At 45.6% G+C, this 12,294-nt stretch overlaps 3 non-coding genes across 3 annotated transcripts; 2 read left to right on the top strand and 1 right to left on the bottom strand.

Annotated features, from left to right (window-relative positions):
• The first annotated feature begins 2,326 nt into the window (after positions 1-2,326).
• On the top strand, positions 2,327-2,399 carry TRNAR-UCG (transfer RNA arginine (anticodon UCG)). The gene has a single exon. It is a non-coding gene; the product is annotated as a tRNA-Arg (tRNA).
• Positions 2,400-5,394: 2,995 nt separating this feature from the next.
• On the bottom strand, positions 5,395-5,466 carry TRNAQ-CUG (transfer RNA glutamine (anticodon CUG)). Its single transcript has one exon. It is a non-coding gene; the product is annotated as a tRNA-Gln (tRNA).
• A 6,660-nt stretch (positions 5,467-12,126) lies between these two features.
• TRNAR-UCG (transfer RNA arginine (anticodon UCG)) lies at positions 12,127-12,199 on the top strand. Its single transcript has one exon. It is a non-coding gene; the product is annotated as a tRNA-Arg (tRNA).
• Positions 12,200-12,294: the final 95 nt, after the last annotated feature.

The raw sequence follows: 12,294 nt of genomic DNA, 5'->3' as shown, positions 1-12,294 counted from the left end.
GTGTAGTTACTGAGGTGTGCAACCCACACGGATGGCTATTGAGCCTGGATCTTTCTCTTTTGCAGTATCTTCCTAGCACCCATTTTGAGAAATTTGTGTTCTCCCATGATGCTCACTGTTGCTCCAATGTCCATGAGGAAGCAATGTGTAGCAGGCCCCATGTCAATCATCACCCTTGGGCCTTCCTCGGCTTCCTGGTCCCCTTGCATTAGATTAAAATATTCGTCTGTGTAGTCTATATAAAACTCCTGTAGCATTTCCACATTATCTCAGTGGCTTTTAAATTCATTCTCGTATGGATCAGCATAATCCACGTACTAGTGTGGTATTTCTTTGTATGTCGCCACCTCAAATTTCAGAACCGGTTCCATCGCTCTGATCACTCTTTGTGGCATCTGCGAGTATGGCCGTGGTATCCTCCATGTTGTTTGTTGGGAAGCCCTCATTGATGGTCTCCACATGGTTGTCTGTGGTGGCCTTGCTGTCAGAAAAGGTCTGCCTTCTTGGCACACGGTGTGAAAGTGTCCTTCTCTTCCACATTTGGAGCATGCCTCACAAATTGCTGGGCATGTTCCGGTGTGCGGAAATGCGAATCCGCATCTGAAACATATCCGTTGTGGTCTAGCTGACTGCCTGTTTGTTGGTATGGATATCGAGTAGGCCCCCTCGAGGTAACTGGTCCTCCCATGAACCGGTTGACCGGCCCTCTTGGTGTCATGAGAGCAGCCACCGTTTCATCTTTCTCTGTCTTCTTTTTCTGTGTTTCAATGGCTGTGGTCTGCAGATCTACCCTCTCATGCACTCTGGCCAGCTCAATGACTGTGTCAATGGTCAGCGGCTGCTTCAGCAACTGCTTCCAGAATGTAGACGATGTACACCCTTCTATCACCCTCAGCCTAGTAGACTCATCATCAGCAAAGCTCGCAAACGGCAGTGTATTAATTTCTGTAGTCGCTGTTGGGCTGGATGATTAATTTCTTGTTCAGTGCCCCCACACGGGTGTCATACGGTGTTCTTTCTTCTTACGGTATGGTCTTTATTTTACCGTTCATCTCATTGCCCAACACATTTGTGATCATGCCAGATATGGCCAGAGACTTTTCTTACCCTGCAGCACCTATGAAATCGGTGAAATCTTGCACCCATTCTGCCCACCGGGGACCTTTGTCGAATTGGAGCTGCAATGGGAATGGTGGGGGTTTTCAAAGGAAAGTGGCCCTTGCGCTTGAACTCTGCCTTGCTTGCTGCTCAGCTGGCTGCTCGTCCATCTTGCTGCTGTTCCAGGCCTCCCGGTGATGCAAATACCTCCTGGTCCACACCTTCTGTTTACCGGTTGCCTTTATCCTTTAATGTTCTCATCTTTTCTTACCCCTCTGTGGCGGATACAGGTATGGCAATGCAGCCGGGCCTGTTGCGTCAAAGGAAACAGCTGAGCAGAGTACATCCTCATAGTGTACGTGGACTTCCTGACCTAGGTCTCTGGATGAGGGCACGGGACGCCACACAGTGCTGGTGGCAAGCGGAGTTGCGGATCACAGCGGAACAGTAATGTTGGAACGCAGACCATCCTGACCTCGGAGTCTGGATGCCGGCATGGGACGCCACTGCAGTCAGTGTCAAGTGGAACTGCGGACTGCAGTCGCGTAGGAACTGCAGAGTGCAGTGGACGTCTCTCGCGGCGTGGGACTTATGGCTTGTCGCCAGTTGTTGCATTTGGGCCTAAAGGGTCTGCATTCAACTCCGTCTATTGACTAATGTTTTCTCCCCTTACTCCTCCTCTTCCTCTCAGACCCTTGTGACCTAGCATGGTCACTCCGTTAAAGCTGCTTCTGCCAGCTCACAACCCCCCACATTTTCATAAGCTTGTGGATCTAGGAAGCGGCTGTATGTTGTTTTTGGTGTTGCTTTTTTTTTTTATAAGTGTGCATAAGGAAGGCGCTGTGGCTTGTGGTGATGCAGGTGACCAGGACACATCTTCATCTATTTAGTTAATTAGATGAACATGAGAGCTGCATCGATTAAGACACAGCCTCAGAAGTCCACGGATAGAGAGAATACAGGCGGAAAAGGAGAGAACAATATTTGGGGACAGGCGGGGATGAAGCGAGACAGAGAGAAAGAAGTAAAACGCATGAGAGACTGGTTCCTGTACTTTAGATCTGGGCTGTATATTTAAATGGGTCTTCATCTTAATATGTGTTCAACATATCACTTCCACAAAGAATGAGGGGATTGACTCTGGTCTAACCTCATAGACAGACAAGATAGCATATGCAATGTGATGGAGGACGCTATTTATATAAGTATACAGATGTTGCAACCAGTGGACCGCGTGGCCTAATGGATAAGGCGTCTGACTTCGAATCAGAAGATTGAGGGTTCGAGTCCCTTCGTGGTCGGGGACGTTTTGTACATTTAAATTATCTTTGCTTTTATAGGAAAAGTTGATGATGTACGCATCTGGAAATCCAGATGTCATATTTTGGAAACTAAAGCCGGCTACAGAGAAGACCATGAGATGCTCCTCAACACCATTCGTGTGCAAATGCTTAGGAAATACTGTCAGCCCATTGTATGGCTTCAGGTCGGAAGAGGGTTGTGTGTGCTGGCACGCATTGGGGGAGATTCATCCAATTTGCACTGCTCTAGTGCAGGAGCAGGGAAGGTATTTGTCTGGTTGTAGTGACAGTGAAATTACACAATATGGCTGCATGTTTGCAGTGCTGAAACGTTAACATCCGCACCGTTGGAAGCACCCAAAACACGAACACAAACATTGCGGCGTTAGGCCTGGCGCTAAGAGATGCACATGAAGGGTTTTGTAGCGCCCTAATTCCAACACATCTTTTGTCATTACGCTGGTGCTTAGCATAAACCTTGTCATTACAACAGTTTTGCTCATTGTAGCCCCAGCACAATGACAACATGCTGCTTGTTTTACCACCGGTGTAATAACAACATGTGCACGAGTGTTCAAGCTGGTAATGTTACCTTAGCAAATGTGGTAATTGTGTCTTCACTAAGGTTTCCGGAAATGCTTTCAAGGCATCAGTGCAGCGACCAGTATGCATCTGGATGTTGAACTGGCTCTACAAAAAGCAATTCATGCCCAGTTAAAAATAGCTCTAAATGCCGACTTTTCACAGCATCAGTATACTCCTACTTTGCATCATCCTGACATACTTCCAATTTGCAAATTGCATGTCATGTCATAATAAAGCAGGATGTGGTGGTCAGCCATATTTTCTGCCACCAAGCGCTCCAACAGAACCAGCACATCATGTTACAGGTATCCCGACAAAATATAGCCATCAAAAATAGTCTGTGAAAATGTCGTGGTGAAAATACCTCTGCAGTGAAAACGATGCCAAGCAAAAAGTAGTCAAAAACGCAGCTGAAAAGTAGCCAAAATTGGTAGTGTTGCTACAGTAATTGTTAGGTAAAAGAGTATTTAGTGGGCTTGTTATTGCCTGGTTTAGGGTTAGGGGAAGGATAGGGGTTAGGGTTAGAGTAAATATGTTCAGGTTTGGTTAGTGGTTAGACGAGATTCTGTGTCAGCTGAAGGGTTTGGGTATTGGTTTGGGGAAGTGTTAAAGAAATGGATACAGAGGATGGAAAGGGCTGGTGGTGTTGGCGTAGGATAGCAGTTAGGTTAAACCTAGTGGTTAGGGTAAAGTAATCATTAGGGTAAGTGTTAGAGTTGCAATTAAGGTAAGGTTAGTATTACAGGAAGGGTTTGGGTCAGGGCTAGGGCTGTGTAATTTGTGGCGACCTGGTGATTGTATTGGAGACAGGTTCACTGTTGATTTGCTCTTTATTTTGCATTCGCTAATATGCAAATAAAGTGCATTCGTGTGCTGAAGGGTTCCTGTTCTGTGAGAATTTAGGGTAGGATAAGTGGTGTAATTCGAGTTAGGGGACGGTTTAGGAATGGAGTTCATATTTAGGGTTGCAGCCTTGTGCTTTTGTGTATTTAAAAATAGGTGTTTTGGTGACCTTATTTACTGGCAACATTTTCAGACCTGGCATAGTTTTTATTGAATGACTAACTTTATTAAAATGACTTTTTGCTGACTACATTTACCTGCAGACATTTTCACATAGAACCATGTTAGATATTACAAGAAGGCTGGAGATAAGTCTATAAGAGGCCAGTATGGCGGGGTCCAGTGTTGGTTTCTTTATAAGCATGAAGGTAACGCCTGCCGTGTTCATATGGGGGACAAACCAGCGGAAAAGATGGGGTTGATCAGATGAGCCTCTTAAAGGCATTGAAGGAAAAGCTGTTCCAGGGCCACAGCTGAGCCAGTGGATTTGAGCTTATTGATCAGTTCAAGGACAGCGGCAGCATCCACCCATTGTGAGGGGAAGCAAAGCACCTTTTCTCGTCCTGGGCACAGGCAAGGCAGCTGGCAGGGATCTATGTCCATTGCAGGAACATACAGATTCCGTGTTTTAGTAATGATTTGCCGGAAAGTGAAAAATAAATCAAGACTTTCAAAGAGAAATGCAGATGGGAGATATAAGGGAAACATGATTTATGTTAAGATGGTTTCTAGAGATGCTGCCAAAACAACATATTACATTTTATAACCATACTATATAGGCACATATGTTTTCATGCACATCACGTGCAAAACCAAGACACACGCGGTAACGAGCGGGAAAACTCAGCAAATGGTTCTTACTTCTTGAACCAGTTGTCCGTTTTCCTTTTCAGTGAATTAAACGTGTAATAACATTCCATTGGTGTCAATCTGAAAAACATGTAAAAGCAACAACAACATACATGGATATGAAAGAAAGACTGAGAAGACATATAGTCCTTGAAGTGGCGAGTCTCAAGGTCTGCTGGTTCACATTAAATAAGAGGAGGAAATAGGTTATGTGGGAGTTTGATACATAACCAGCTCAATGTGATTGAACTGTTTTAGGGGTACAAAGAGAGTACATCTAAAAAAAAAGAGGTATTAGATAGAGGGTCCCCTGTCAGTTCCAGGCGATAAAACATGCCCCTAAAAAAGGGATTCTGCGGTCATGGGAGAGTCATCAACTTACATTTAGGACAGTAAGCAAGGACGTAGATTTAGGACAGTAAGCAAGATTAATGAGCACAGAATGTTAGATGCTATGCAACTGTTTCCCGAATACTTTGCTGACCTGCTGCTCAGAGAGAACACTAAGAGATGAAAGGCAGAGAAATTGAAGTTCTGTTGCAGAAACCTGGGAACGCCTTCTCTGTTTAAATAAAGACTATGAAAGTACCATGTGTACCGTCTCCAAACACACAAGTCACTTCTGCCACCATTTGCAAGTAAAAATAGCAAGACACGTCCTGTTAACATTAAGTCGACATAACATTTTTATGTTAAATGTTTTTTTTCAAAAAAACCTAGGTCCCACCGAGATTTGAACTCGGATCGCTGGATTCAGAGTCCAGAGTGCTAACCATTACACCATGGAACCACGTGAACAGTACGTTCCAGTCCCTCAATATACTCTGTTCAAGAAGGAGAAGTACTTGCAGTAGCATATTTTTGTTATCTACTGTAATTCTAGTTTAAGATTTCACCTTTTAGCAGAAAAGCATAGCCAAGCGTCCAATCGGTGAAATTTCATGAGCAAATCTGGAAAATCCAGAATGACTCCTTTCATGATTGAGATTTTATTATTTAAAAGAGAAAACATGGATATTGTACGGGAATACAGGTATCTCACTAACACAATCACTCAACGTCCCACTTGCAGGGGCAGGAGGGCAGGGACCCTTACTAGCAGCGCTTCTGGTAGCCATGCACAACTCGCCATTCTCTTATCTACGCTGTTGGCGCTAACCTATTCCTAATTAGCGTATAATAAAGAGATTGGGTTTGCATGGGTTGGACTAAATAGGAGGACTAATATAAAAGAAGCTGTTTTCAAGGACTCAGTAGCGCCACCTGCAGACTGTATAGTATAACACTGAACCCTATAACAAAAACAGGACAAATATAGACAACTCTGGGTTTGTAACTGGCAACAAATGCAGGAATAATAAACTTAGAAATTCGTGGGTAGTCGAAACAATATTTTCAATGGAAAGAAAAAAACCTGAACTAAAGTGCAAAACAATTAAACTGCTGCATTTGAAAGGAAGATCAGCTATTGATCAACGTATAAGGCAAGAAAATAAGCCAGTTTAGGTAAATGGTATAAACAATCGCGTTCCCCTACGGATACGAATGGAGGAATACATATTTAAGCCTTTCGTGCTGGGGTGGGAAGGTGAGCGTATGTCACTGCTAGTTCACTATAAATCCCACAATGCACTTAAAGAGGTATTACCCAAATTGTTCCGAAAATATTGATCGCATGGTAGAGTTGACCCAATTCGGTCACTACCATTAGTTCGAATTTTTTCCAACAATTTGGGTGCCAAAATACCGGAACATGAGGAGCAGGGTTTGGAGGTGTCCCCTGCTCCCCATGTTAGGTATCTGTAGCCTCAGGGATTGCGGGGGTGTCCCCTGCATACTTAACAATGGAGGAGGTGGACAAAAATGGGCTGGGCCCCCGTTGTCAATGAACAGACAAAACGGGGGCCCGAGCAGTTTTACTGCGGGGGCAGATGACCCAGATCCCATAAATCAAGGTTATGGTATGTTACTGGGTTTTATACCCGATCCAGCGCCATTTGCATGGTCTCCAGGGGCTCCGCAGGATCTTAGAGAGAGGGATGGGTTACATTAGTGAGGAGAAGAGGGAAATGCAAGATGGCTTTGCTTTTGTGTTGACGCATGCACACTGGAAGTATCCTGCACTCTATGTGTGGATCGGTTGCCAGGTGTTCTGTGCCAAAAGCATGAAGGTGTTTTTGCATGAAGGGGTGCTTTATATGCCTGTGGTGCCAAGGGATGTTCTGCCATGGGTTGTGGTATGTAAGTTGGTTGCAGAGGTGCAGTGTTCTGATGTTTGATATTGGTTGGGAGGGGTGTTCAAATGACATGCATGGGCGGCTTTGCTGGTGTGCCTGTTTTGTATGAAAAGTAGAATTTGAGCATGTAGTGCAGAGAGCAGTCAAAGTCCATGGTCCAGGTGGGTGAGGACCGCACAAAATCTGGAATCCACATTTAGCAGAACATCACATGGCAGAGCAAGGCTGAAAAAGACATGAAGGGCTAAAGAAAGCATTAGACGTCTCTCGTTTCATGCCTTGGTTGTGGTTTACCTTATTTTTGTACTTTTTGTAATACGTGCAACGCCTTGGATGAAGGTACTATATTGATGTTTAATAAATAAATTATACCAGCACATGAAAAATGCCAAACAAGGCAAAAGAAATGTGAGTCCTTCCTGTGCTCCTACCACTGGCGTCTGCAGAGAGCTTCCATTTCACTTTCTCACTTTGCTACTGTCAAACCGTGTCTCTCCCTCTCTTTTGCTCTCCCTCTCAAATAGATACATTGTATCCCATGTGCAACAGGGATCTTGGAATTGGGAGATGAAGGGAAGGAGTAAGGGAGACACTCCACGCATTGCCATAAAAGAAGTGCTATGGGTTATGGGAGACACAAACCTCGGGTTCAATTAAAGTTCGGCGTGAAATATGAATGCCCTGGGCAAACATTTCACTTTCCTGACTAAGTTGGTTGGCAGGCTGTGAGCCAATTTAGCTCTCAGCCTAACTTGCTCAGGGGCTGTGCTCAGTGGCCTCTTCTGACACTTTGTCATAGCAACGCTTGCCTTTCTCGGGCAATCAGAGGAGGGGTGGCTGTGATGGAAGAGTAGCATAGAAAGTATATGAAAGGAATCTTAACCAGCCCAGGTGGCCCAAAGGACTGGACACTTGCTTCTTAGCCAAGAGATTGTTGTTTTGGTTGCCATCCTTTATAAAGTGCTGCATTTTGATAAATGATCCAGCACTTCTTCTCAAAGAGTTGTAAGTGCTGTGAAGTGCACCCATATGGATGCGAGCAGGGGTGGCCCCAGCCCTTTGCTTGGGATTGCTTAAGCACTCGCACATTGAGGAGGTTGCAGGCATAAGGCAGCACTAAACTGACATTTAGTCTGGGGCACCAATTGGAAAGGGGGCCTTCAGCAAGATCTTGTAAACGTTCTCATCTTGTAGAGCAGACCATCTACCAGCAAACACTCATTAATGTTACAACAGAAGGAAACATACACTGGCAGAGGACACAAGCCTGCCCACACACAATCAATATATCCCTATGACGTAGACAAACACTTTATTGCTCAGCCCAGCCTTTAGATGGTTCACAACGGAAGGACTAGCATCTATTTGTTAAACTAAATATCCTCTGAATTGGGATGAAAGATGCATCTAATGGGCCAAAGTAATGCCTAATAGCTATTAAGCCTCCTAGGCTCAGAGGAGGGGGAGGATCGACAGCCCAAGGGTAAATGACCCCAATCGCAACCAGCTTTCAAAACTGTCATCCTGCCCCCCAGGATACCTCGCATTTGTTTTTGAAAAAAGAAATAGATTTTCTACGCAGTTTTCTCATGTTTTGGGCTCGGTGCAAAAGGTTTTTGTTTTATTTTGTCTTATTGTGTTGACTTTTTTGGAAAAAGTTTTCTTATTGTATAGGTACATTGTGGACTCTTATGTCCCAAATGAGGGCAGCCGACACAGAGCAGGACGCAATAACGCCGCGCACAACGAATAATTAGGGCCCCTCAAGAGCCCAGCTGTAATCACAGGACCAATCGCAGTATACCACTAAGGACCCCATAGGGGGCTTTGGACCATACTACATAGCCTTGAAAAGGACCCACGGGTCGACCTCACCTCTGATACCGTTGTGGGTGCCACTAGGTCAGTTATGGTGCGTACCTTGTCTGGGCCTGGCTTCGTTCCCTCGTCTGAAAAGGCGTGTCCATAGAATCGCAGCTTCTTTTTCTTTATGTTGCATTTGTCAAAATTTAGAGTGAGGCCTGGCGTTTGCAATGCTTCACATACCATAAGTGCCTGATCGTGTTCATTCTGTGAGGTTTTGTATACCAAAATGTCATCGCTGTAATTAAAATCGGACTTTATCGATAACAGTACTTACCTGATGGCTTCCTGAAACATCTCTGCTGCCGAAGAGATGCCGAAATTAAGGCATATATATCTAAAAAGGCCACTATGTGTCGCATATGTGATGATCACATGGGATGAGGGATGCAGTCCCAGCTGGTGATATCCTTGAGATAGATCAAGCTTGTAAACTGTTGTGGCTCTGTTAAGCTGCACGATCATATCTCTATTTTTGGTCTGCGGCGGCGTTCTCCTTGGATGGCTGTGTTGGCTACGCTCATGTCGAAGCATATCCTGATGCGCCTTCCTTCCTTGGGAACCACCACTAGGGGTGAAATCCATGGTGTGGGCCCTACCGCCTTCTTAATGATTTCATTTTGCTACAGCTGTTGAACCTCCTGAGACACTGCCTGTTGCAAATGAAACCAAACCCTCCGGGGCTGTTGGGGTACTGGGCGCACCTTTTCATCGATGTGGAGCTAGTTGACGCTCCATTTCTATTTTCCCAGTCCCTTGAAGAGGGTCGGTATTTGTTTATCGCACTTGTTCTTTAGAAATGGGTCTGTGTGATAATCTTGCCACACTGTGCGTTAGCTGTCGGGGCCCCATACCGCACCTTACCACTTCTGTATCTTGGCAGTTTATATACATGAGTCCTATTGATTTCACCGTTTTGTAACTGAGCAGGGACCACCCATCTATAGGGCTTCTTATCACGTGTATCGTGGCGTTGGCCGAGCGTCCTCGTTGTGCGAGTGTCAGTTGAAATTGACGAATGGATGTGTAGTTACTGAGGTGTGCAACCCACACGGATGGCTATTGAGCCTGGATCTTTCTCTTTTGCAGTATCTTCCTAGCACCCATTTTGAGAAATTTGTGTTCTCCCATGATGCTCACTGTTGCTCCAATGTCCATGAGGAAGCAATGTGTAGCAGGCCCCATGTCAATCATCACCCTTGGGCCTTCCTCGGCTTCCTGGTCCCCTTGCATTAGATTAAAATATTCGTCTGTGTAGTCTATATAAAACTCCTGTAGCATTTCCACATTATCTCAGTGGCTTTTAAATTCATTCTCGTATGGATCAGCATAATCCACGTACTAGTGTGGTATTTCTTTGTATGTCGCCACCTCAAATTTCAGAACCGGTTCCATCGCTCTGATCACTCTTTGTGGCATCTGCGAGTATGGCCGTGGTATCCTCCATGTTGTTTGTTGGGAAGCCCTCATTGATGGTCTCCACATGGTTGTCTGTGGTGGCCTTGCTGTCAGAAAAGGTCTGCCTTCTTGGCACACGGTGTGAAAGTGTCCTTCTCTTCCACATTTGGAGCATGCCTCACAAATTGCTGGGCATGTTCCGGTGTGCGGAAATGCGAATCCGCATCTGAAACATATCCGTTGTGGTCTAGCTGACTGCCTGTTTGTTGGTATGGATATCGAGTAGGCCCCCTCGAGGTAACTGGTCCTCCCATGAACCGGTTGACCGGCCCTCTTGGTGTCATGAGAGCAGCCACCGTTTCATCTTTCTCTGTCTTCTTTTTCTGTGTTTCAATGGCTGTGGTCTGCAGATCTACCCTCTCATGCACTCTGGCCAGCTCAATGACTGTGTCAATGGTCAGCGGCTGCTTCAGCAACTGCTTCCAGAATGTAGACGATGTACACCCTTCTATCACCCTCAGCCTAGTAGACTCATCATCAGCAAAGCTCGCAAACGGCAGTGTATTAATTTCTGTAGTCGCTGTTGGGCTGGATGATTAATTTCTTGTTCAGTGCCCCCACACGGGTGTCATACGGTGTTCTTTCTTCTTACGGTATGGTCTTTATTTTACCGTTCATCTCATTGCCCAACACATTTGTGATCATGCCAGATATGGCCAGAGACTTTTCTTACCCTGCAGCACCTATGAAATCGGTGAAATCTTGCACCCATTCTGCCCACCGGGGACCTTTGTCGAATTGGAGCTGCAATGGGAATGGTGGGGGTTTTCAAAGGAAAGTGGCCCTTGCGCTTGAACTCTGCCTTGCTTGCTGCTCAGCTGGCTGCTCGTCCATCTTGCTGCTGTTCCAGGCCTCCCGGTGATGCAAATACCTCCTGGTCCACACCTTCTGTTTACCGGTTGCCTTTATCCTTTAATGTTCTCATCTTTTCTTACCCCTCTGTGGCGGATACAGGTATGGCAATGCAGCCGGGCCTGTTGCGTCAAAGGAAACAGCTGAGCAGAGTACATCCTCATAGTGTACGTGGACTTCCTGACCTAGGTCTCTGGATGAGGGCACGGGACGCCACACAGTGCTGGTGGCAAGCGGAGTTGCGGATCACAGCGGAACAGTAATGTTGGAACGCAGACCATCCTGACCTCGGAGTCTGGATGCCGGCATGGGACGCCACTGCAGTCAGTGTCAAGTGGAACTGCGGACTGCAGTCGCGTAGGAACTGCAGAGTGCAGTGGACGTCTCTCGCGGCGTGGGACTTATGGCTTGTCGCCAGTTGTTGCATTTGGGCCTAAAGGGTCTGCATTCAACTCCGTCTATTGACTAATGTTTTCTCCCCTTACTCCTCCTCTTCCTCTCAGACCCTTGTGACCTAGCATGGTCACTCCGTTAAAGCTGCTTCTGCCAGCTCACAACCCCCCACATTTTCATAAGCTTGTGGATCTAGGAAGCGGCTGTATGTTGTTTTTGGTGTTGCTTTTTTTTTTTATAAGTGTGCATAAGGAAGGCGCTGTGGCTTGTGGTGATGCAGGTGACCAGGACACATCTTCATCTATTTAGTTAATTAGATGAACATGAGAGCTGCATCGATTAAGACACAGCCTCAGAAGTCCACGGATAGAGAGAATACAGGCGGAAAAGGAGAGAACAATATTTGGGGACAGGCGGGGATGAAGCGAGACAGAGAGAAAGAAGTAAAACGCGTGAGAGACTGGTTCCTGTACTTTAGATCTGGGCTGTATATTTAAATGGGTCTTCATCTTAATATGTGTTCAACATATCACTTCCATAAAGAATGAGGGGATTGACTCTGGTCTAACCTCATAGACAGACAAGATAGCATATGCAATGTGACGGAGGACGCTATTTATATAAGTATACAGATGTTGCAACCAGTGGACCGCGTGGCCTAATGGATAAGGCGTCTGACTTCGAATCAGAAGATTGAGGGTTCGAGTCCCTTCGTGGTCGGGGACGTTTTGTACATTTAAATTATCTTTGCTTTTATAGGAAAAGTTGATGATGTACGCATCTGGAAATCCAGATGTCATATTTTGGAAACTAAA

Source organism: Ambystoma mexicanum (assembly GCF_040938575.1).
Source record: "Ambystoma mexicanum isolate Mex_15411 chromosome 12 unlocalized genomic scaffold, UKY_AmexF1_1 Mex_chr12_unloc.2, whole genome shotgun sequence".
Classification (NCBI taxonomy): Eukaryota; Metazoa; Chordata; class Amphibia; order Caudata; family Ambystomatidae; genus Ambystoma; species Ambystoma mexicanum.
Note: the sequence above shows the minus strand (reverse complement) of the source record. Positions and strands in the feature narration are given on the sequence as shown.